Here is a 21,764-nt window from a genome sequence, read left to right as displayed (position 1 = left end):
GGCAGAAGCCTGAATTCCAGCTGGATCTTAGATCCGATACTTTCAGGGCTATCTAGCAATGGCTGGTCTTTGGAATAAACACTGGTGGCTGGACAAGCCAGTGGCCCAAATTGGATAGCTTATGGCATGTGGGCAAATAGAATGCAGATGCAACCATGCTTATGCAGGCCAAGGAGGTCATTGTGTGGCAGTGGATCCTGGCTTCCCAGCTGGATGCCAGCTAATGTCTGAACCTTGACATAGGACACTGCAGGAGTCTTGAGCCTTGGTTCTCCTGGTGTGCCAATGAGCACTGCAGCCTGTGGAGAGAGACAGCTAGTTTTTCAGGTCTACCCCTTTCTGAGGCTTGGTAGGAGCTGGTGCAATACACTAGCGGCACTCCAGGAGGGTTCTTCTATTGATAGAGACCCTGCTGTACGCGGCAGTCCTGACATGCCATTTTCAGTTCAGGATGCACAAAGGACACACTGGCAGTGAAATGAAGTTGCTGCTATGGCCCACGCAAGGCTGTTATCTTCAGCTACCCACAAGTAAGGCGGCAGGTATGAAGTAACCAAGTCTCATAGAAGGCCCAGGACTAGAGTTGGCCTTGTTATTTCAAATGTCATGGGCACCAGGCCTAGAAATGACCAGGAATTGGGTCGTCTTGGAGTCACCCTCTTGCTCCCACCCTGGGAAATAGCACCAGCATAAACCCCTATAGGTTGCAGGGCAACAGGCAAGGGTGCTTCCAGTCTCACTCCTACCCTGAGCCTCAGTGTCACTGATATTCATGATCTTGCCCTAGGCTTCTTGACCTATTTGTAAGTGAATATGAGCCACATTTTTTCAGCATCCTGCTCCCTTCTGGAGCTTCTTCACTGAGTCTGGCACTGTCCTCCCTAGACTCTTCTGTAAACTAGTCACTGCCAGGCCTAGAGCACTAGGAAATCCCAGAGGGGAGCTCTTCGTGGGAAGGGGCTACTGGGTAGGGGTTCAGCTTCTATGGGCACCATGATTGGCAGAGGTGTTGCCCAATCATTGGGGGCAACTTGGAGGCAGGACTAGCTGTCAATTAATCACAGTTGTGGTCCATCAAATTGATTAGGGTCAGGCCTAGGGCCCTCTCCTTCTTTCCTCTGCTGTACCTTCCCATGACACAGCAGTCCCACTCTTTTTCAATGCCTCACTCCATTTTATTTCTAATCTCAGCTTCCAAGTCTGCTGCCAGTGTTGTGGAAAAATCCCAAACCCAGTACAGTGAAAAATCAAGCAGTATCTCAGAGTGAAGGAGAACTTAGGTTTATTACTCACTGTCTCAGAAGAGCTAGCCTTTGGAAGATCTGGGCAGTGTGCTCAGTGGCAGTATTTCTTATATACAGGTTCTTTACACAAGTTTATTGCTTCATTGGAACTTAGACCATTACAAAGGGAGGTAGTTGCTATGGTTTCAAGTAGTAACATTGGCTGAAGGGTGGAAGTTGTCATGGGTTACTGGCTGGTACAAGATGTTACAAATTGTTACAGGTGGTGAGAGCTTCCAGGGTACAAAGTGCTACAAGAGGTGGGTCCTGCTAGGGACAGAAACAGTTACATTCCTAGAGCAAAGGAACAGTTACATTTGCAGATCCAGCAAATTGCAAGTGAGCTCTTGCACGCAGTAAGCACTTTGACAGAAATAAGCATATGTACAGAAGCAGAACAGAATGCTGATTAGTTTTTAATGAAATTCCTTAAATTTCCTCTTCATTCCCCTTTCTTGGTGCCTGTTTATATGCTTTTTAGGGCATCACCTATTTGATTTCCTTCTTGATTTCCCTGGACTAGAGACTGAGAATTCTATTACATAAAGGTCTTTTCTGCAGTTTTTCTTTCTTCTATGGCCTGAAACGTTTGTACATAAAGGATCCTCTCTTTGGCCCTCACTGTCTTACATTTTACTCCTGATGATGACACCCTATTCCTTAAATTTATTTAGCATGCATGTTTTCTCAAATTCAGCCTGTAATCCATATTTTCTCCCTCCTTCTCCTTTGTGTTTTTATTTTTTCCTGAGGGAGTTGTTTCACCTTACCTCTTTTTTTTTTTTACATGTTTCCTGTATCTAGCTCCCTGTTCAGATGCCACCTGTTGCATCCAGTAAGTGGTAAATACTGCCACATCCAGTGCAGCTCTGTAAAATATATTTTTTCTTCATCTCCAAAAGTAGAGAACTAACCTTCAAAGTAGTTATCGGGGTCCTATCTGTGCCATACTTGTATGGGCACATGTGCTAGTTTAGTCATTCGTTGAACAAGGTCCTCAACTACCTGGGCCTAGTCATTTATTTGCATACAATAGTTGGTGAGATTGAATTTTCTACACATGCCTCCTTCTGCTGCTAAAGATAATCTAGTGTCAATCTGTTCTGGAAGATGGCATTTCTTACATGAGTCCATTGATGTGCAAGGAGAGATAGGGCTCTTCCAATCTTGTTAGTAATGATTTCTAAAACTGCCTGTAGTCAGATAATTCAGTTTAACATGTAAAAGGGGTACGATATCCCCAATATTCATCTTTTGTCAAAGGGGCAGGCCCATATTATTGGATTATTCATTCTGGGGGCCACTCATCATCCTCCCAGTCCCTTATTTGGAATTCTCTCTTTACCTATGGCAGAGATTTGGGGACCAGATGAGCAAGCTTTTCCTCTGTTTTCAGAGGAAAAAGGATAGTTTTATCATGCCAATTACACAACTTTTTTCCAAGTTCGTGGGGAGGTGGATATAGGCCATACTTCTATAAATCCAGTAAAGCCCATGTGGGGCTTTTCAGTCTCAGGCCCTGCCTGAGCTATGCCAGGTTTTAGTTAGCCCTGGGAATCTGGCCAATGAATTTCTCTCTTTTCTGTTTCTCAGCCACATGCTTTGTCTGAAGGTGGCATTGTAATATCATTGACCTGAGAAACTGAGTGTTTGAGATTTCCTCCATCTCTGGCCAGGCAGTATTGTCCAATAATATTATGGTCTAAAATCCATTGACCATTGTTTGAGGTATGTGGGGCCATTATATCTGGCATTGCCTGGTTGGGAACCAATTCAGTAGCTTCCCATGGCCATCTATCTTTCACTAGAGTTACCCACATATAATGCAGGAAGTGACATTCAAGGAATGAGCTATTTCTTCAGCCATTCTAAGAAATGAGTTTTTGATTGATTGCGGCGATGGGGGTATGGGTTTAGTTACTTGCTTGTAGAAGGACTTATGAACCTGATAGATTTGGGCTGAATGGGCCTTGAACTTTAATACAAATATGGATTTGAATATTGAGGTTTAGCCTTGTTCCATCAATGCCAAGTGTTAATACTTCTCCGGAACTCCAAGTGGGGTAAAGGGGTTGGTTACGATTAACTCTAATGAATTGCACATATGTGTGGTGCAGCTTGATAAGGCTACCACTTTCCTGAAATACACCTCTTTCTTGGTGGTGTCTTTCTCCTAAGTAGCCCATAGAACACATGACCAATAGGCACAGCTTGCTCCACATAAGGAACTGTGGGGGAATATATACTTTTCTTCTGTCCTTTAATTCTCTTCCCAGCTGAGAGATCTGCAGGATCTCCCTTCCTCCCTTTGGCCCTGACTCATAGCTGCACAAGCATCAAACTTTAGGATTATCTTATTAGTATCTTCTTTCATTCTAGTCTGGGCCAACATGGTTCCATCTGTCCATCCTCCCCTGTAGTCCCTCAGAGCTACCATTATTTCGTAAACTATTTCAATGGAAGGGTTATTCTGGTTGTAGCATACATAAGGTTGATTACTTCCTGGGTCGCATACTAAATAATGAGTCTGGTTAGAGTACAGATTCCTTTCCGAGTTCCCTGACATTCATAGTAGCTATAGAAAATTAAGGTAGTCTTACCTCCTTCAGTGACATTAATGCATAACTGACGGTCCTCTGCCCTAATTTCCTTCTCTCCCCAGTGTCCAATTATAAGGTGTCCCATGATGAAATTCTTCAGGCTTCGGCTATGTGTGGACCAGCCAGCTTCCAATTGTGGCAGTCGTTGTTTAGCCGCCTGTGGACAATACTAGTTCTGGCTCTTAAAGGGAACATCTGTCTGATCTGGCCTGCTAGAGTAAATTTTGTCCATGACCTCCTCACAGTTGTGGTTGGGAAGCCCTTCTGTAGTGGGGTTTGATTTACTTACAGTTTCGAGGCAGACCTATAAACCCTCATAATGTAACACCCAATGATGAGTCATTCTGGCATTGTCCCAGCGCAAGTTTGTCCGCTTTCCCAACCAGGACTACTGTGAAAGCTAAGGCCTTGAGACACAGCGGCCATCCCAGAGCTTCCGGATCTAGCTGTTTGGACAAATATGTAATTGGGCATTGCCATGGCCCAACTGCTTGTGTGAGGACCTCCCCCCACCCCCCGCCAAAAAAAAAAGATTAAAGTGTCATGTTCAGTATTCTTAATGCTGGAGTACTGGTTCAGAGTCTCTTTATTTCTTTGAACACTTTGTATTGTTTGGAGCCCTATTTCTAGGGAGTCTTTTCCAGACCCAGCTGTAGCCCCTAGTCTGACTGTTCTTTGGCCTGTCCAATAAGCTCTTGGATGGCTGGCTCAGGCTGGTATTTTCCTTTATGAGTTTGATTGAACTTTTCTAGCCCTTCAGGCATTCTCCCACAGTGGAGCACCCATTCTCTCAATGGCTGATTTCTTTGCAGAAGACGCATTGGTTGCAGTGAAGTGGGGGTCTTAAATAGCTTTTTAATGAAGGGGACAGGAATCATCCCAACCCGGCCATTCTTGTTCCAGGCACTCTACCACTGATCGTCAGTCTTCTCTATTATTATCAGGACCTCACCCTTCTCAAAGGGCAGGTCTTCGGCATCAATCCCAGGAAAGTCATAGAGAGTTCGTACATGTTCTAATGTGTTTAGATATCACAGTGGTGGTGTTTAGGCAGTGAGTTTTGTAAGACTCCAGCAGAGCTGGCAAGCAATCAAATTCTAGGTCCCTGATCTTAAAATGGCGTTTTGAATGTGAGTTGATAATGTAGTGGGAGACTCTTACATTCTTGGACATGGACAGTACATAGTCCTCAGGACAGGTGGAGGAGTCGAAGACTAAGAACATGCCATGGAGTCGACCTTGGAGTCAGATTTGCACCTCCTCATGAGACATTGGCCCCACATACCAAGCGGAGTAATCTGAGGAGTTGAACTTAAACCCAGCAGAGGACATGACACAGGCCTGAACCTTAGAGGTAGTAGAGAGTGGTGCAGGCACTGATGGTAGAAGCCTGTCTGAAGACTATGTGTAAAGTAGTTTTGCGCAGGGACTAACAGACCCGCTGAACTGTACGGTAGTAGGAAGAAAATAGGTTCTTCCTTGGTGTCCCCTTGGTGTATTATTATCGCTGGCATCCCCTTGTTCTTTTCTTGAGTTGGCTCGGCCACAGGTACCTCATTCTGTCCCTGCCTATTAGCACTAAACCAGACCCAAGGGAGCACCATAGTAGTGATCTGCAGCCATGTGTCTATGTACGGCCACTGGTCTGGATATCCAGGTATCCTTGTTACTACCCTGTCACTACCCTGTCACTGCCCTTACTGTGGGAAGATCTAAGGTCTCTTTTGAGGGCCACCTTACCTCAAATGTGGCCCAAATAAGTATAAAGCTTTTCTGGGTTCAGCCTGCTCCCATAATTCTGAGAAACTTTTATTAAAATTTTCCAACATACCATCTAAGACAGTTGGTTTAGTGGTACCTCCCTCCATATTTGCAGGGAGCTTCCTTTGAAAATTAGGTGCAGAGATCAGTGTTTATATATTCTCTAAAGTTCCAGACAGCATAAAACACTTAAATTGTTTTGACAGAATTCTTGGGTTTTTTTCCTCAGAAAACCTCTTTATAACTTTAGTATCAGACCAATAGTCTCAGAAACATTAAACACGGTTCTAATTTTACATTATCTTACTTTCAACATTTGCATTTCCAACTTCGTTTCACTTAGTTACATAAAATTTCTCCTCAAGATCACTTCTCAAAACCTTCTTTCACACTTTCCTCTCAGGATTTTACACTTTCTTTATTCCTTCAGTTTAATTTCCCCTTGGGATTTCTCTTCACATACACAAACCTTCTCCTACTTTTCCCTTCAGTTTGCCTCTTTTCACTCATTCAGAAATAACCAACTCTAAGGCAAGCACCTTTCCTTCAATTTCCTTCAAAATACATCTCCAGACCTTATACCTTCTGTTACCAATAACTCTTTCCTTTCTAGTCACTCAAACCTTCTTTGACATGCCTTATTCCTTCATATAGATCTGAGGTACCTCCCATGCCACCCATAACAGACAACAATCACATCACATGACAGAAAAGGGAATAGGGTCAGGGAAATTGGAGGAGACACCACTCGCTTCGCCCATCTTTGACTGCTCCACTCATGGGAATTTCAGGTGCCTTTGGTATTGGTGGGTCGGTATAAACCCCCAACCTTAACCACTGGAGTTGACTCCTCAAGGAGATCCAGTGGAGCCACCGTAAGCCATATGAGGGTTGCCACGGAACCATGGATTGGGGGTTCAACTTTCTCTTTGTAGCAAGACTACTTCTCAGTCATTCAGCATTCACTCTCTTTTACATAACTCCCACTATTCCTTAACAATATGCACTAGAGAGCAAGCAGCTGCTTCCCCTTAACTTGTGGAGAGCGGTTGGTTGCCCTCTGGAGGAAGATGGAATTTCCCCCTTTACTTGGTGTTGACCAAACTCTTCCTACCCTGCAATGGTGACACAAAGACAAACAAGGGTGGTTGCCCCCTTTAAAGAGGAGACCATTCAGATGCTCATCTGGCTATGTCGCCTCATGGGGAGCTTAGCCATAGCAGACTCAGCTTTATGACTTGCGATCGGACACTAGTCGATGCCACTCTGGACCATATGCCATTCACCACAGACCCGCAGAATGAGCCCACATGAACTCCGTGGCCTTTAGGGGACCTTAAGGGTGCCCAGTCATGGAGCTACAAACTCGTGCCTGACCGATCAAACCGACCAAGCCACTCATTCACTTTCACATCCACACATCTGGTTAAAACATTGCCCCTATCCACCAGTACAAACAACAAGTTTTACCCTCGGCTAGTGAGTGCCTACCTCAACCTGATGCCTCCTCCGCTGGGGAGACTCCTGGGTCTCTGTCGCACCCCCCCTTTGGAGACTCCTGATAAACCTGGAAATCATATGACAGGTTCCCTGACCAATGTCTTCTTATTGAAGACCAGGAAGCTGCATCCAGTTCCTCTTCCTTCAGACAGAGGGGACCTGAATGGTGGCTGTCCCAATACCTTATTCAGCTAGCTTACTCTTTTGATCTTACTTTGTGCACTTACTCTCCTACTCTTTTACCCACTTTCATCTCTTTCTCCTGCAGCCATTTCTGCTTCTTCCCTCATTGGTTCTTCCCTCCTATGAGTCCAGTTTAGCAGCTCATTCATCCTAGGGAGTCAGGGCACTGATCGGCAAGACAATCAGAAGTATTCAGGTAACGCATTCCTCAATCATGGAACCCCTCTGCCTCGGTCTGGTTGAGCCACTGATCTGGCGGTTCAAAGGGCCAGCGTGGTTGGAATCTCACTGAGGCCTCCAAAAATGTTGTGAAAAAAATCCCAAACCCGATCCAGCTTAAAACCAAGCAGTAACTTGGAGAAGAGGAGAACTCAGGTTTATTACACATGGTCCTCGAGGAGCTAGCTCTCTGAAGATCTGGGCAGTATGCTCAGTGGCAACATTCCTTATATACAAGGTTTTAAAAAAGCTGATTGGCTGATTCAAACTTAGACCTTTACAAGTGGAGGGAGTTGCTATGGTTGCAAGTAGTAAGACTGGCAGAAGGGTGGGAGTTGTCATGGGTTACTAGCAGGCACAATGTGTTACAAATTGTTACAGGAAGTGGGAGTTGCCAGGGTACAAAGTGCTAGAAGATGTGAGTGCTGCTAGGGGTACAAAGAGTTACATTTGTGGAGCAAAAATATAAACAGTTACATTTGCAGATTGAGCAGAGTACAAGTGAGCTCTTGCATACAGCAAGCACTTTTGCAGAAAGCAAGCATATTTATAGAAGCAGAACAGAAAGCAGATTAGTTTTTAATGATATTCCCCAAATTTCCTCTTCACCAGCCTTCTTCAGCCTCCAGGCATCACATTCCCTTCCTACTCCATGTTTCTGAATTTCCTTGCTGCCAATTCTACTACCATCCATTTGACCATTTTGACCATTTTCCTTACCCCATCTACACTCCCATGATCCTCAACTACCTATTCCAACACAGGAAGCCCATTCTCTCCTCCTGCACCCTCATCCTAATCAATCTGTCCACTTTGGGGCTTTGGAATGCCAACAAGCACCCTGCTGCTAGGACACTGGTTGCTGTGAAGCCCATGGCCCAGCCAGGGTGAGGCAGCCTGGGACTGGGTCTTAGGAGCAGAGAGGTTTAGGTCATATCTTTTAGGCCTGGCCAACACCTCAGAAGGTAATTCCCCACATCCCATGTGCATGCCATGCTGCCAGGCACATTCCCTTTCCTCCTGAAGGCCAGGAAGTAACAGGGATGAGACTGAGCTAGGCCTAGTTGAAGGGCACCAAAAGGAAAGGCCTCTAGAGGCCTTAAGAGCCCAGCTGGAAGGCCTACTTGACTTCAGGGGTCTTCATGTGTCTTTATCAAAGAGGTAGAGCCACAGCTTGCCTCAATTTCCCAGGCAGCTGTGGGTGTGGTGGAACTGTTCTATGTCCCTCACTCTCTAAAGAACTGAGCACAAATAAATTTCTGGCTGGGAATTTACAGTGTCCCTGTGTGTGTGCGTGTCTGTATGTTTTTGTTTGTGGATGTGTTTGTGTCTAAACATGTTTGAGATAGAGATGTGGTTGTGTGATATCCAGGCAGATGGAAATATGTGAGTGCCCTTGTGTATGCACCTACCTGAACATTTCTATGAGACTTCTATGAAATTCATGTTTGTTTAATGATGTGGGCTCATTGTATATCCACTTTGTGTAGGTAAAGATAAGAAATGCACCCAGTAAGATCTCAAACCCCCACATACCCAAGCACAGATTCATTAGATTGAACTTCCTGAGCTGTCTCTCCACAACCATCGGGTTGCCCACAGCCTGCTCAGGCCAGTATCCAGGTCAGAAACAGCAACTCCTGTTCTCAGGTGGTGGCTGACATGCTCACCATTGGGAACTAAGGGAGGCCCAATCCTCCTGAGGCCACAGCTCGGTCTGGTGCCCAGATGGCTGAGAAGGGGACCTGCTGTGGCGTCTCTGAGATGTTTTCTTCAGTAGTAAGTAGGGAACATTTCATTAGCTCCAAGTTTACCTGGGCCTTTACTCTTCATTTTCTACTTCAACTAGGGAATTTCAAGTGACCTTGTAAAAGGGTGTGTGAAGTGACTCACATTTCCAGTAGCCAGCCATATCATGTGTGAATTCCAGAGAACTCAGCAGTGGGCCCAGGTTCTGTAACACACATAGTAGCCACCCATTGATTCTCGCATCTTTCTCCTCTCCCCACCCCCATTCTCCTTCGATGTCTGAAAAGAATTGATTCAATGATCCATTTTGCAATGCTTGCCTCAGGGAAGGCCTCACATCCTGTACAGTTCCTTAAGGAACCTGGAGCAATTCCCATAGGGTTTCAGACATGGGAAATGACCTTAACACGACTGGAATATGAGAAAGTTGGCATCAGCTTGGGGCCCCTGGAGACCTTCTTTAGCCCGAGGCCAACAGAACAAATGGCTCCCAAGTATCCTTCATTCTCAACAAAGTTGTTCATTATTCTCCAAAGTTGAACTTTTCTAATCATACTGAGAAAGAGTCCCAAGTGTCCCTCTGTCAGCAGTGTCCCAGCCATCTTTTCTTTACCCTATTTCTTGCTCTCTTATTCCAGAATGGATTACGCTGTCCCTATTCCAGCTCTCGAGGAGATGACTTCTCAGGAAGAGTCGAATGCATCCTTTTGGAGTCCTTCTCATTTTCAAAACACAGGAGCAACCTGATGGACATGGTCTCAGGAAACGCTGAGACACCAAGACTGCCACTTCGTTTCAAACGGCACTCACGTAACTCCAATAGTCTCTGCTAGGTGGTTCTGTGACAGGACGGAAAATGATCCCAGATAATCCAAACAATGTTCTAGTGTCTCCAGAAATCTGTCATCAGGAGAATGCCAGTCTAGGGTCTGGTGCCTCAAAACTTACTGCAGTCTGTCCATCAAATTCAATAAAACCTAGTGAGGCTACAGGACTTAGAACCCTCACCAGCATGTCAGGGGAGTTGGCTTCTACTTTAACATCCATCACCTGCATGGGCTGATTGGCACCTGCTGCCTGTTGTGTCACTTTTCCCCAAATGCTGAACCCCTTTATGCACATGTTTTCTCCCCATAATTCCCTTAGTCTATGATCCACCCCAGTCTCATACCTAATGCTCTGAAGTGGATTTTGTTTGTTTGCTTCTCAGTGTTTTGCTCTCCTTTTTAAGTCCACACTGGAGAGAAATCATAAGGGCCCTGTACCGTATGGTGTGACAGCGTTTACTTCCCTTGATGGGGAAGCAAATTGAAAGGGCCAGTCTCAAAATAGATTAGTGAGTTGAGGAGCTCTTCAGTGGCAGAGGTCTGAATCCCAGGAGGAACCTAGCTTCAAAATTCCCAGGGTAGCCTGGCGACTGCTCATCTCTGACTCAAACACCTATAGCTGAACCAGCCACTGGCCCAAAGGGGACGGCTTATGGCATCTGGGCAAATAGAATGCAGATGTGACTATGCTTATGGAGTCCAAGGGGGTCAATGTGTAACAGTGGAAGCTAGCCTCCCAGCAGGCCAGCAGCTAATGGGTGATCCCTGGCACAGTATAGTGCAGGCATCTTGAGCCTTGTTTTTCCTGGGGTCTCCAAGAGCATTTGGGCCTGTGGAGAGTGGATGGCCAGTTCCTCTGGTCCACCCTTTCCAGAGGCTAGGCAGGAATTAGTACGATACACTGGTGGCGGCTCTGGGAGGGTTCTGGTATTGATAGAGACCCATGCTGTACACGGCAGTCCTGAAGTGCATTTTCAGTTCAGGACACATAAATGCCACATTGGCCATGAAATAAGGCTGCTCTCCAGGGCCTGGTCAAGTTTGTTATTGAAGAGGAATTTTCTACTTAAATGGCTAACATTGTGATCTATAAACATGCTTGTAGCATAGGGCGAAAGGATGGGTAAGCTCAAGATCATTTGAAGACTCACCCTCCCATGTTCTTGTTCTGTCTAGATAACAGATGTATTGTCTTTGCTTGTTAAGCCCTATAAAGTAAGTTTACCCCTGAGCTCAGGGCCCAGATCTTCAGAGTGCTTGCTCCTTGGGGACTGACAGCATAATAAACCTGAGTTCTCCAACTCTTCAAGTGGTACTTGGTTTTTTTCTGGTCTTGTTTCACCACTTTTCTGCAACATTTCTGGAGACCCCAGGGAGATTCAACCATGCCGGCCCTTTAAGCCGCTGGACTGGTGGCTTGGCCAGGCCGGGGCGGAGGGCCTCTAAGACAAATGAGGAGGCACACCACCTAATGGTATTCTGGGTTCTCATCCTGCAACTCCCAGGATGGCTGAGTCTCTGACAAGACTCATAGGAAGAATGCATCAACTCACCAGGAATGGGAATAGGATAAGGTAAAGTCCCAGGGCTCAGCCCCTTAGTCAAGTCCCAACTTCGGACAAAAGAGGAACTTGATCACCTCTTAGTCTTCCATTAAAAGACACAGGTCGGGGTCTTTCCAGCGGGGGAAGACATCAGGGTCTTCCCAGGGAGGGAAAACATAGGTTAGGGTCTTCCAAGGGGAGATGACATCAAGATCTTCCTAACAAGAGAAGACATAGGTCACAGCCTTCCAAAAGGAGGGAGGCAATGTTTTAACCTGGTAAGTGAATGAGTGAGTGAATGGATGTCCTGTTAGGTTTGACTCGGTCAAGTACAAATTTTTGGCTCCAAATTAGGGCACCCTTAAGGTCCCCTAATGTCTACAGAGTCCAGTTGGGCTCATCTGCAGCTCCGTAGTGTAAAAATTATTGAAAAGGACCTCATTCTAACAGTGGCCTATAAGGAGGTAGATGAGGTCTTTTGCTAGGAACCCCCAGGGCCATGCCCCTGGAACAGAGGTAGTACCGTTAGCTGATCCTGATTGAAATTATAATACCCAAGAGGAAATGGCTAGATGCACCAAATTTCTGGAGACCTTCATGACGGGGGTGGGAGGCAGAGAAAGAAGGAAAAAAAAGGAATACAAAAGCCATGAACTATGAGAAGCTTAGAACCATTACTCAAGAAAAATATGTGAACCTGGCCAGCTTTTTAGCCAGCTGGAAAAATCTTTTAAGAAGTATACTAATGTACACTCCACTTCTCCTGCAGGGTTAGCTTAGTTAGGCTAGCATTTTATTAGCCAGTCAGTCCCTGATATCGGACACAAGCTTCAAAAGCTGCAAATGGGGCCACAGACTAACCAAATGCTATATATGGCCTTCATGGTCTATAACACTAGAGACCTTGAAGAAGAAAAAAGAGAACAGAATAAAGAAAAACGACAAGCCAGGATTATGGCTGGGATTTTCCAGTGTTCGTGTGTGTGTGTGTGTGTGTGTGTGTATGTTTGTGTCTAAATGTGTGTGAAAACCAGATGTGGTTGTGTGATATCCAGGTAGTGGAAATATGTGAGTGTCCTTGTGTGTGTTCCTGCCTGAACATTTCTATGAAAGTTCTAGGAAATTCACATTTGTTTAATGATGTGGGTGCATTGTGCATCCATTTTGTGTGAGTAAGAAAAGAAAAGCACCCAATAAGTTCCCAATACCCTGCACACCCGAGCACAGATTCATTAGATGGAGCTTCATGTGCTGCCTCCCCACAATCATCAAGTTGCCCACAGCCTGCTCAGGCCAGCATCCAGGACTGGAACAGAATCTTCTGTCCTCAGGTGGTGGGTAACACACTTGCCATCGGGAACCAAGGGATATCCAGTCCTCCTGAGGCCACAGCCCAGTCCAGTGCCCAGATGGCAGGGAAGGGTGCTGGCTGTGGCATCTCTCAGATATTTTCCTTGGTACTGAGTAGGAAACCTCTCATTACCTCCAAGGTTACCTCGGCTTTCACCCTTCCTTTTTTACTTCACCTATGGATTTTCTAGTGACCTTGTAAAAGGTGTGCACAGTGACTCGCATTTCCTGCGTGAATTCCTGAGAACTCAGCACTGGGCCCAGGGTCCTAGCCACACACAGCAGCCACCAATTGATTTCCTGGCACCTTTTTTCCTCTCCCACCCTCATTAATATTTGATGTCTGAAAAGAATAGACTCAATGATCCATTGAGTAGCCTTTGCCTCTAAAAAGGCCTTACATCTAGTACCATCCCTTAAGGAATCCAGCTTGTTTCTTGGGAACCATCCCCATAGAATTTCAGGCAGAGGGAATCACCTTGACAGGGCTGGAATATGAGAAAGTTGGCATCTGCTCAGTTCCCATGGAGACCTTCTTTAGCCTGAAGCCAACAGAGCAAGTGGCTCCCAAGAAGCCTTTGTTTTCAACAAAGTTGTTCATTGTTCTCCAAGGCTGACCTTTCTCAACATGCTGAGAAAGGGTCCTGAGTGTCCTTCTGTCAGCAGCATCCCAGCTATCTTTTCAATTCCGTATTTTTACTCCCCTGTTCCAGAATTGATTACCCTGCCCCTTTTCCGAATTTGGAGGAGCCGACTTCTCAGTAAGAATCAAGCACATCCTTTTGAAGTCCTTCTCATTTTCAACACTTGGGAGGAACTTGATGGACATAGTCTCAGGAAACACTGAGGCACCGGGACTGCCACTTCATTTCAAACAGCACTCAGGTGACTCCAATAGTCTCTGCTAGGTGGCCCTGTGACAGGATGGAAAATGAGATCCCAATATATCCAGAAATCTGTCATCAGGAGAATGCCAGACTAGGGTTTGGTGCCTTAAAATGTGCCCCGCTCTGTTTTTTAGACTTAATGAAACCTAATTGGGCTACGTGGCTTAACACCCTTACCAATATGTTAGGGGAGCTGCTTCTGCTCCAACATCTGTCACCTGCATGGGCTGCTTGGCACCCGCTGCCTGGTGTGTCATTTTCCCCCAGATGCTGAGCTCCTTTACACACATGTTGTTTTCCCTGTACTGCCCTTAGTCTCTCATCCATACCACTCTCAGGTCAGAGACTCTGAATTTGGTTTGGTTTGTTTTCTTATCAATGTCTTACTGTCCTTTTCAAGTCCCCATGGGAGAGAAATCATAAGGGCCCTTTTTCTTGCAGTGTGACAGAGTTCCCTTCCCTTGATGGTGAAAGGAATTGCTTGAAAGGGCCTATCTCAAAATGAATGGTTGAATTGAGGAGCTCTTCAATGGCAAAGGCCTGAATTCCAGGCAGAATGCAGCTCCAAAATTTCCAAGGCTGTCTGATGACTGCTCATCTACGAATTAAACACCGGTGGCTGGACAAGCCATTGGCCCAAAGGGGACAGCTTATGGCATCTTGGCAAATAGAATGCAGATGTGACCAACTTACACAAGCCAAGGAGGTCAATGTGTGGCAGTGGAAACTGGCCTCCCAGCAGGCCGGCAGCTAATGGCTGAACTTTGGCACAGGACAGTATAGGTGCCCAGAACCTTGGTTCTTTTGATGTCTCCAGGATACTGGGGCCTGTGGAGAGTCGGCAGCTAGTTCCTCTGGTTCACCCTTTGCTGAGGTTCAGCAAGAGGTAGTGCGATACACTGGTGGTAGCTCCTTCGTGGCAGAGACCTGAATTTCAGGCAGAACACAGCTCCGAAATTCCCAAGGCTCTCTGGTGACCTCCCGTCTCCAGCCTAAACACTGGTGGCTAGACTGGCCACTAGCCCAATGGAGACAGCTTGTGTCATTTGGGCCAATAGAATGCAGATGTGACCATGATTATAAAGGCCAAGGATGTCAATGTGTGGCAGTGGAGGCTGGCCTCCCAGCAGGCCAGCAGCTAATGGCTGAACCCTGGCACAGGACAGTGCAGGCTTCTTGAGCTATGGTTCTCCTGGGGTCTTCAGGAGCACTGGGGCTTGTGGAGATTAGATGGCCATTCTCTCTGGTCAGCCCTTTGCTGAGGCTGGGGAGGAGGTGGTACAATACACTGGTGGCAGCTTTGGGATGGTTCTGATATTGATAGAGACCCTGTGGTACACGGCAGTCCTGACCTGCCATTTTCAGTTCAAGACACACAAATGGCACACTCACAGTGAAATGAGGCTGCAGTTCACAAACCTGGTAGAGGCTGTTATCACCAACCAACCACCAGCAAGGTGTTAGGGTGAAGTAATCACATCTCAGAGAAGACCCAGTACAAAGGCTGGCCTTGTTATTTCCAAATCCTGGGTGCCAGGCCCAGAAAGGGCCTGGAATCAGGAGGTCTTGGAGTCACTTCCCTGCCCCCACCTGGAGAACAACACCTGTGTAAACCCCTAAAGGTCTGCAGGCCACAGGTCATGAGTGCTGCCACTCTCACACCTGCCTCTAGCACCCGGATCAATGATATTCATGCTCTTGCCTGAGGCCGCTTGACTGATTCGGAAGTGAATACGAGCCACTTTTTACTGCCTCCCACTCCCTCTAGAGCTTCTTCTCTGTCTCTTTCTCTGTCCTCGCTTGGCTCATTGGCAAATGGGTCCCTGCCAAACCCAGGGCACTTGGAAACCCTGGAGGAGAGCTCCTGGCGTGAAGGGGTGATTGGACAGGCGTTTAGCTTCTCTAGGCCACGTGATTGGCACAGATGAATTTCCAAATCAATACTCCTTGGAGGCAGGAATAGCTGTCAATTAATCACAGCTGTTGCCCAGCAAATTGATTTGTGCCAGGCAGAGAGCTCTCTCTTCCTCCTTTACTCTACAATGTCTCCCATGACACAGCAGCCCCACTCTTTTTCCAGATGTGCCATTCCATTTTTCTTCTACTATTAGATGTCATTTCCACTCCCAAGACCCTTCAAACTTCCTCGGCACTCAGGCAGCCCATTCCCATCCTACTCCGCGTTTTCATACTTCCTTGCTGCCAATTCTACCACCCTCCCTTCTCCATTTGACCAGCACTCTTAGCCCCTCTCCATATCCATGATCCTCACCTTTAAAATGGACCAGGCATGGTGTCATGTTTTCAAGCTTTGACTTCAGCTATTTTTATCAGGGCACAGGCCTGGTCCCTGGGTCATGGAATTCTACCTATTTTTTTTCAAAGTTACCAAGTCCTCCACTTAAGGTTCAGTTAGGAGAAGACAGGCTAGATCTCAAGGCCAAGATCTCCACTCTAGTCCCTGGAAAAAGGGGAAAGGCCTGATTTTGTGGGCTGAGCTCTCTTCTAAAGTTCCTTAAAGAAAAGTTCAAGCTTGGAGCCAGGGTCTAGGTCTCCATGCTAGTTTCTATTACCAGGGGAAAGGGCTTTTGCTGTGGGTTAAGGACTCCAATTCACCTCTTTTTAAAAGTGTACAAGAGTGCTTCAAAATGGCATAGATGATAGAGGCTCTGTTAATCCCCCTGGCAACCAAATCAAAGTTGTGATGGAAACTGAGCAGCAGCAAAGAAAAATCACCTGGGATCTAGATGAACAGCCATACAACTAGGGAGAAATACAAGAAAGTATTCTGCAATGGCAAAAGATAGGATGGGGCGAGGATGTAGGGTGACCTGGTCCTGAGCGGCTGAGTGAGATGGAGGCTGCCGCAGCAGCAGCAGCAGAAGCCTCTTAAAGGGGCCGCATCTGTGAGCAGATTTTCACAGTGACTGACCTGCTTGCTCTGAGCACCATTGCCAATTTGGCTGCTCGCAGGGGGCACAAGAGATTTACAGGGAGATATTGTCAGAGAGAGGGTCAAAGCGAGACTCATATGTTACAAAAGTGCTGGTGGTATCCATAGTTCCCTGTTGAGCCCTCCCCTCTCCCAGTGTGCAGACACTGTACCGCCATAGCTGTGACATCATCACACTAGATAACAGAGGTCGCTCTTTTCAAAGGATTCCCTAAAGCCCCGCCTCTCCCTACCAGGGCCCCACCCAAGCCACATCCAGGTATATGCTCAGTAAGTCAGATGCACCTTGCTGAGCAGTGCCTAGACTCACACTGGAGGCAGATGGCCTTGGTTTCTGGTGTGGCCTTTCGAGACAACTATAAGCACAGCGTCTGTGGATCGCTTGCTAAATCTTGACAGGTGGCCCTGGAGGGATAGAGGCTTGGGCTAAATTTGACCTGCCGCTGAACCCTTCTCAGTACTGTGCCACTAGACACCTACTTCACAAAACCACACTAAGACTGGGAGACTTAGGAGCTTTGCTTAGTATGTAGAAACAGACACAGAAAGGCAACCAAAATGAGAAGACAAAGAGCAGAAACCATATGACAGAACAGAACAGAGATCCAAATATAATGGAGTCAAGTAATTTAACAGATGCAGACTTCAAAACACTGATTATAAAGATGCTCGATGAACTTTTGGGAAATGTAGAGAACTCTAACAAAGAGATAAACAACATAAAAATGGAAGTGGAAATTATAAAAGAGAACCAGTCTGAAATGAAGAACACATTATCTGAGATGAGAAGTATATTAAATGGAATAAACAAAGGAATAAACAAAGTGAACAAAGAAGAGTATCACATGCCCTATCTAGAGGACAAGAATCAGGACACTCAAACAGAATGGCAAGAAAAAAAGAGGCCAAGACTATAAATATGGTTTAAGGAGTATATGGAACACTATTTAGGCTCCAAATATTCATCTGATTGGCATAAGTGAAGAAAATCAAGATGTTGGACAGCTGTTTGAAGAAATAATGATGAAAAACTTCCTTAACCTAGTGAAAGAAATGGGCATAAAACCCCAGGAGCTCAGAGGATTCCAAAAATCACGGATCCAAAGAGGCCCACACCAAGATACATCATAATTAAAATGCCAAAGTTTAAATACAAAGGAAAAAAATTTAAAGCAGTAAAAGAAAAACAAATAACTACATATAAGGGAATATTCATATGACTAACAGCTGATTTCTCAAGAGAGACTATGCAGGGCAGAAGGGCTTGGCAAAAAAATATTTGAAAGAATGAAGACCCAGGATATACAACCGAAAATAATTTATCCAGAGTTGAAGAACAGATAAAGAGCTTCCTAGACAAAAATAAACCAAAGGAATTTATCACTACCAAGCCAGAATTACAGGAAATGTTGGACAGACTTCTTTAAGAAGAAAAAACATGTATCAAAAACAGGAATAAAGAATGATAACAACTACATTCCTATCAATAAGTACCTTAAAGGGAAAAGAATTAAGTGCTTAAACCAAAGTATCGAGTGGCTAAAGGGATAAGAAAACAAGACCCCCACATATGAAAAGGAAGAGAATGGAAAAAGATATTGCTGTGATGAACCTAGAAGGTATTTAAGTCAGACAAAGAAAGATAAACACTACACGATTTCACTTATATGCAGAATTTAAGGAATAAAAAGAACAAACGAATCTAAAACAGACTCACAGATATAGTGGACAATTTGGTATTGGACAGAGGGAAAGGGGTTTGTGGGGCTGGGAGAATGGGGTGAAGGATTAAAGAAGTACAAATTAATAGCTGATGGATGGTTACGGGAATGGGAAGCATGACATAAGGAATGCAGTTAGCATTAATACATTGTTTGGTAGAGGGTCAGGGGAGTAGGGGAGCAATTGGGAGGATCATTTTACTGACTATATAGATATTTAATCAGTGTACTGTATACTTGAAACTAATTAAAAATTTTTTAAAGTGTACAGATGTGGTCCTATGGGCCAAGACTTCAGTTTCAGTCAGGACTAGCCAGGCAAAATCCCACTGGCCCAGGATGCCACTCTGCTTCCTGGAAATTGGACAAAGGCTTGGTACTGGAAGCTAAGGTTACCTGTCCAGTTCTTTATAGAAAATCCAGGCATAGTGCCAAGGTTTTAGGACTCCACTCTACTTTCTTTTACCAGGGGACAGGCTTGGTACTATGGGTTAAGATCTGCAGTCTACTAGTTTTCAAAGGGGACAAGCTTGGAGCCGTGATCTCCACTGCACTTAATATTAGAATGAGACTGGCTTGGTGCCATGGGCATAGGTCTTCACTCTACATCCTTTGAAGTGAGGATGGTGTTTGAGCCATGAACCCAGGCCTCCAGACTTCTTCCAGTTAAAAGATGACAGCTTGGTTCTGTGGGCAAACCCCTTCACATTAGTTTTTGTTAACACACTCCAGGCTCATTTTGGGTCTAGATCTTTAATCTAACTTCTATTAAATAATTAGACAGTCGTGAGATTGTGGGCTTGGGCCTGTGATTTAGTTCCTGTTAGAAGAGGCCAGGCTTGAGCCAAAGTCTCCATTCTAGATTCTCTGACATAAAGACAGGCTTGTTCCTATGGGTCTAGGCCTCTACTCAACTTCATGTTCAAAGGGGACAAGATTGAAAGTGTAGGCCAAGGCTTCCACTTAAAGATTTGTTAGCACAAGACAAGCTAGATGCTGTGGGACAAAGTCTTCATTCTAATTCCATGAAATAATGAAAAAGCTTGGTAGTGCAGGCCATGCTCTCTACTCTAGTTCCTGATAGAACAGACCAAGCTTGCTTGGTGCCACTGTTCTAGGTATCAACTCTAGTTGTTAAGGAAGCATGGGCCTTGCAAGGTGGGTTAGGGACTCCACTTCGGTTACTATTAAAGGGGACAGACTTGTTGCCATTGGTGCAAGGGCTCCAGGCTCGCACTCTCTCTCGCGCTCGCTCTCTCTCTCTCTCTCTCTCTCTCTCTCTCTCTCTCTCTCATATATATATATATATATATATATGAAAGCAAGCCTGCTATATGACTCAAAGCTGCTACACTAGTGTTAGTTATTGTTATTGACAAATGTGCTTGGACTCTTTGACCAAAGTCTTCACTCCACGTCCTCTTCTAAGAGAATAACATTCATACCATTTGCAAAGGCCTCCCCTCTCCTTCCTTTTAAAAGGGGACAAGATTGGTGTGGTAGGCCCAAAGCCCAAAATGACTCTCTATCAAGCAAACATAGGCTGAAGGTTGCAAATGCTGCCACAAAGCAGTTTTCTAAAGGAATACTCAGCATTCGAGCAACAAGAGTGAGAAAGCACTGCCACTCCCACAGAGCACAATCCCTCATGACAAATGAGTCCTGACATCTTCGACCACCAAATTTTAGCCACTGCTTCAGTCAGGTAATTTTGCTAACGCTACTAGGTTCACATGGAGCAAACTGCAACAACCATATTCATAAAAGAGATTTGAAACCAGAGCCAGACCAAATGCCACATTGTAGCATCTTGTGACAGTTGCTGCCATGAAGCAGGTTGTAAAGGGGAGTCAGCCTCAAGTGCCACTTTGTGGCACTTTGAGACACTTGCTGCCGTCAGTCAGTCTGTAAAAAATACTCCATCCTTAGTGCCACATTGTTGAATTTTGCAACTGTTGCTTTGGTAAAGCAAATTGTAAAAGAGAGCTCTGAAGGCCACATCATGGCATTTTGTGACAATTGCTGTTGTAAAGTAGGTTTTAAATGAGATCAGTCCACGAATGCCATATGGTGGCATTTTGCAACAGTTGCTGCTGCAAAGAAGGTTGTAAAGGAGATTCAGCCCCAAATGCCACATAGTGGCATTCTGCAATGGTTGCTGCCATAAAGTAGGTCATGTAAAAGAGCCTGCCTCAGATATCTATACCAAGGAGAAGTTTCAGAGCCACTCTTGTGACACGACTATCATAAAGATACATGGAGCAGGATATTTGGAATACATAAAGAGTGCCGCCGCCACAGTCTCAAAGTAGGTTCCAGAGGAGAAAAACTGACATTCATATGCCAAGGTCTCCATTCTGCTTCTTCATGTGAACCATGCTTGGGTGATTGGGAAACAGTTTCTTCTCTATTTCCTTTTAAAATGGTCCAGGCATGGTGTTGTGTTTTTAAAATTCGACTCTATTTGACCTTCTAATGTGTAGGCCTGGTGACAGGGCCATGCATTTCAATCTACTTCATTTGCAAACGGTACAGGTTTGGTACCAGGGACTATCCTCTACTTGAGGTTCTGTTAGAAAAAGAAAGGCCATATGCTGTGGGCCAAGGTCTACTCTCCATGTCCTGGAAGGAGAAGAGAGTCTAGGTCCTGTAGGCCAGGCTCTCCACTCTAGTTCCTAAAGGAAACATCCAGGTTTGAAGCCAAGTTTCTAGGTTTTCATGCTTTTCTCTTGCCAGAGGATAGGTTTTGTGCTGTGAGTTAAGGTCTCCACTTCACTTCTTTTGAAAAATGTACAGTCTTGGTACCTTGGGCCAGTGCCTCCACTTAAAGTCCTCTGAGGACAAGACATGATAAATGCTGTGCTCCAAAGTCTCCATTCTACTCCTGGAAATATGGAGAGGCTTGGTACCAGAAGCCAAGTTCACTGCTCTAGTTCCTGATAGAAAATTCCAGGCTTGGCGCAAAGGTTGTAGGTCTCCACTATCCTTTTTCTCACTAAGGGAAGGCTTGGTGCTGTGAGTTAAGATCTCTAACCTACTAGTTTTAAAGGGGACTAGCTTGATACTGTGGGATCAGGTCCCCACTCTACTTCCTGCTTGGATGAGACAAATTGGTACCCAGGTCTTCACTCTACATTCTTCGAAGGGAAGACAGTCATGTTGCCATGAACCAAGGCCTCCAATCTTC

General features: G+C 45.4%; 1 pseudogene; it reads right to left on the bottom strand.

The window, feature by feature from the left end:
- Nucleotides 1–4,542: 4,542 nt before the first annotated feature.
- LOC118607758 lies at nucleotides 4,543–5,563 on the bottom strand (annotated as a pseudogene).
- Nucleotides 5,564–21,764: the final 16,201 nt, after the last annotated feature.

This window comes from Rousettus aegyptiacus, unplaced genomic scaffold, assembly GCF_014176215.1.
Source record: "Rousettus aegyptiacus isolate mRouAeg1 unplaced genomic scaffold, mRouAeg1.p scaffold_m13_p_10, whole genome shotgun sequence".
NCBI lineage: Eukaryota > Metazoa > Chordata > Mammalia > Chiroptera > Pteropodidae > Rousettus > Rousettus aegyptiacus.
Note: the sequence above shows the minus strand (reverse complement) of the source record. Positions and strands in the feature narration are given on the sequence as shown.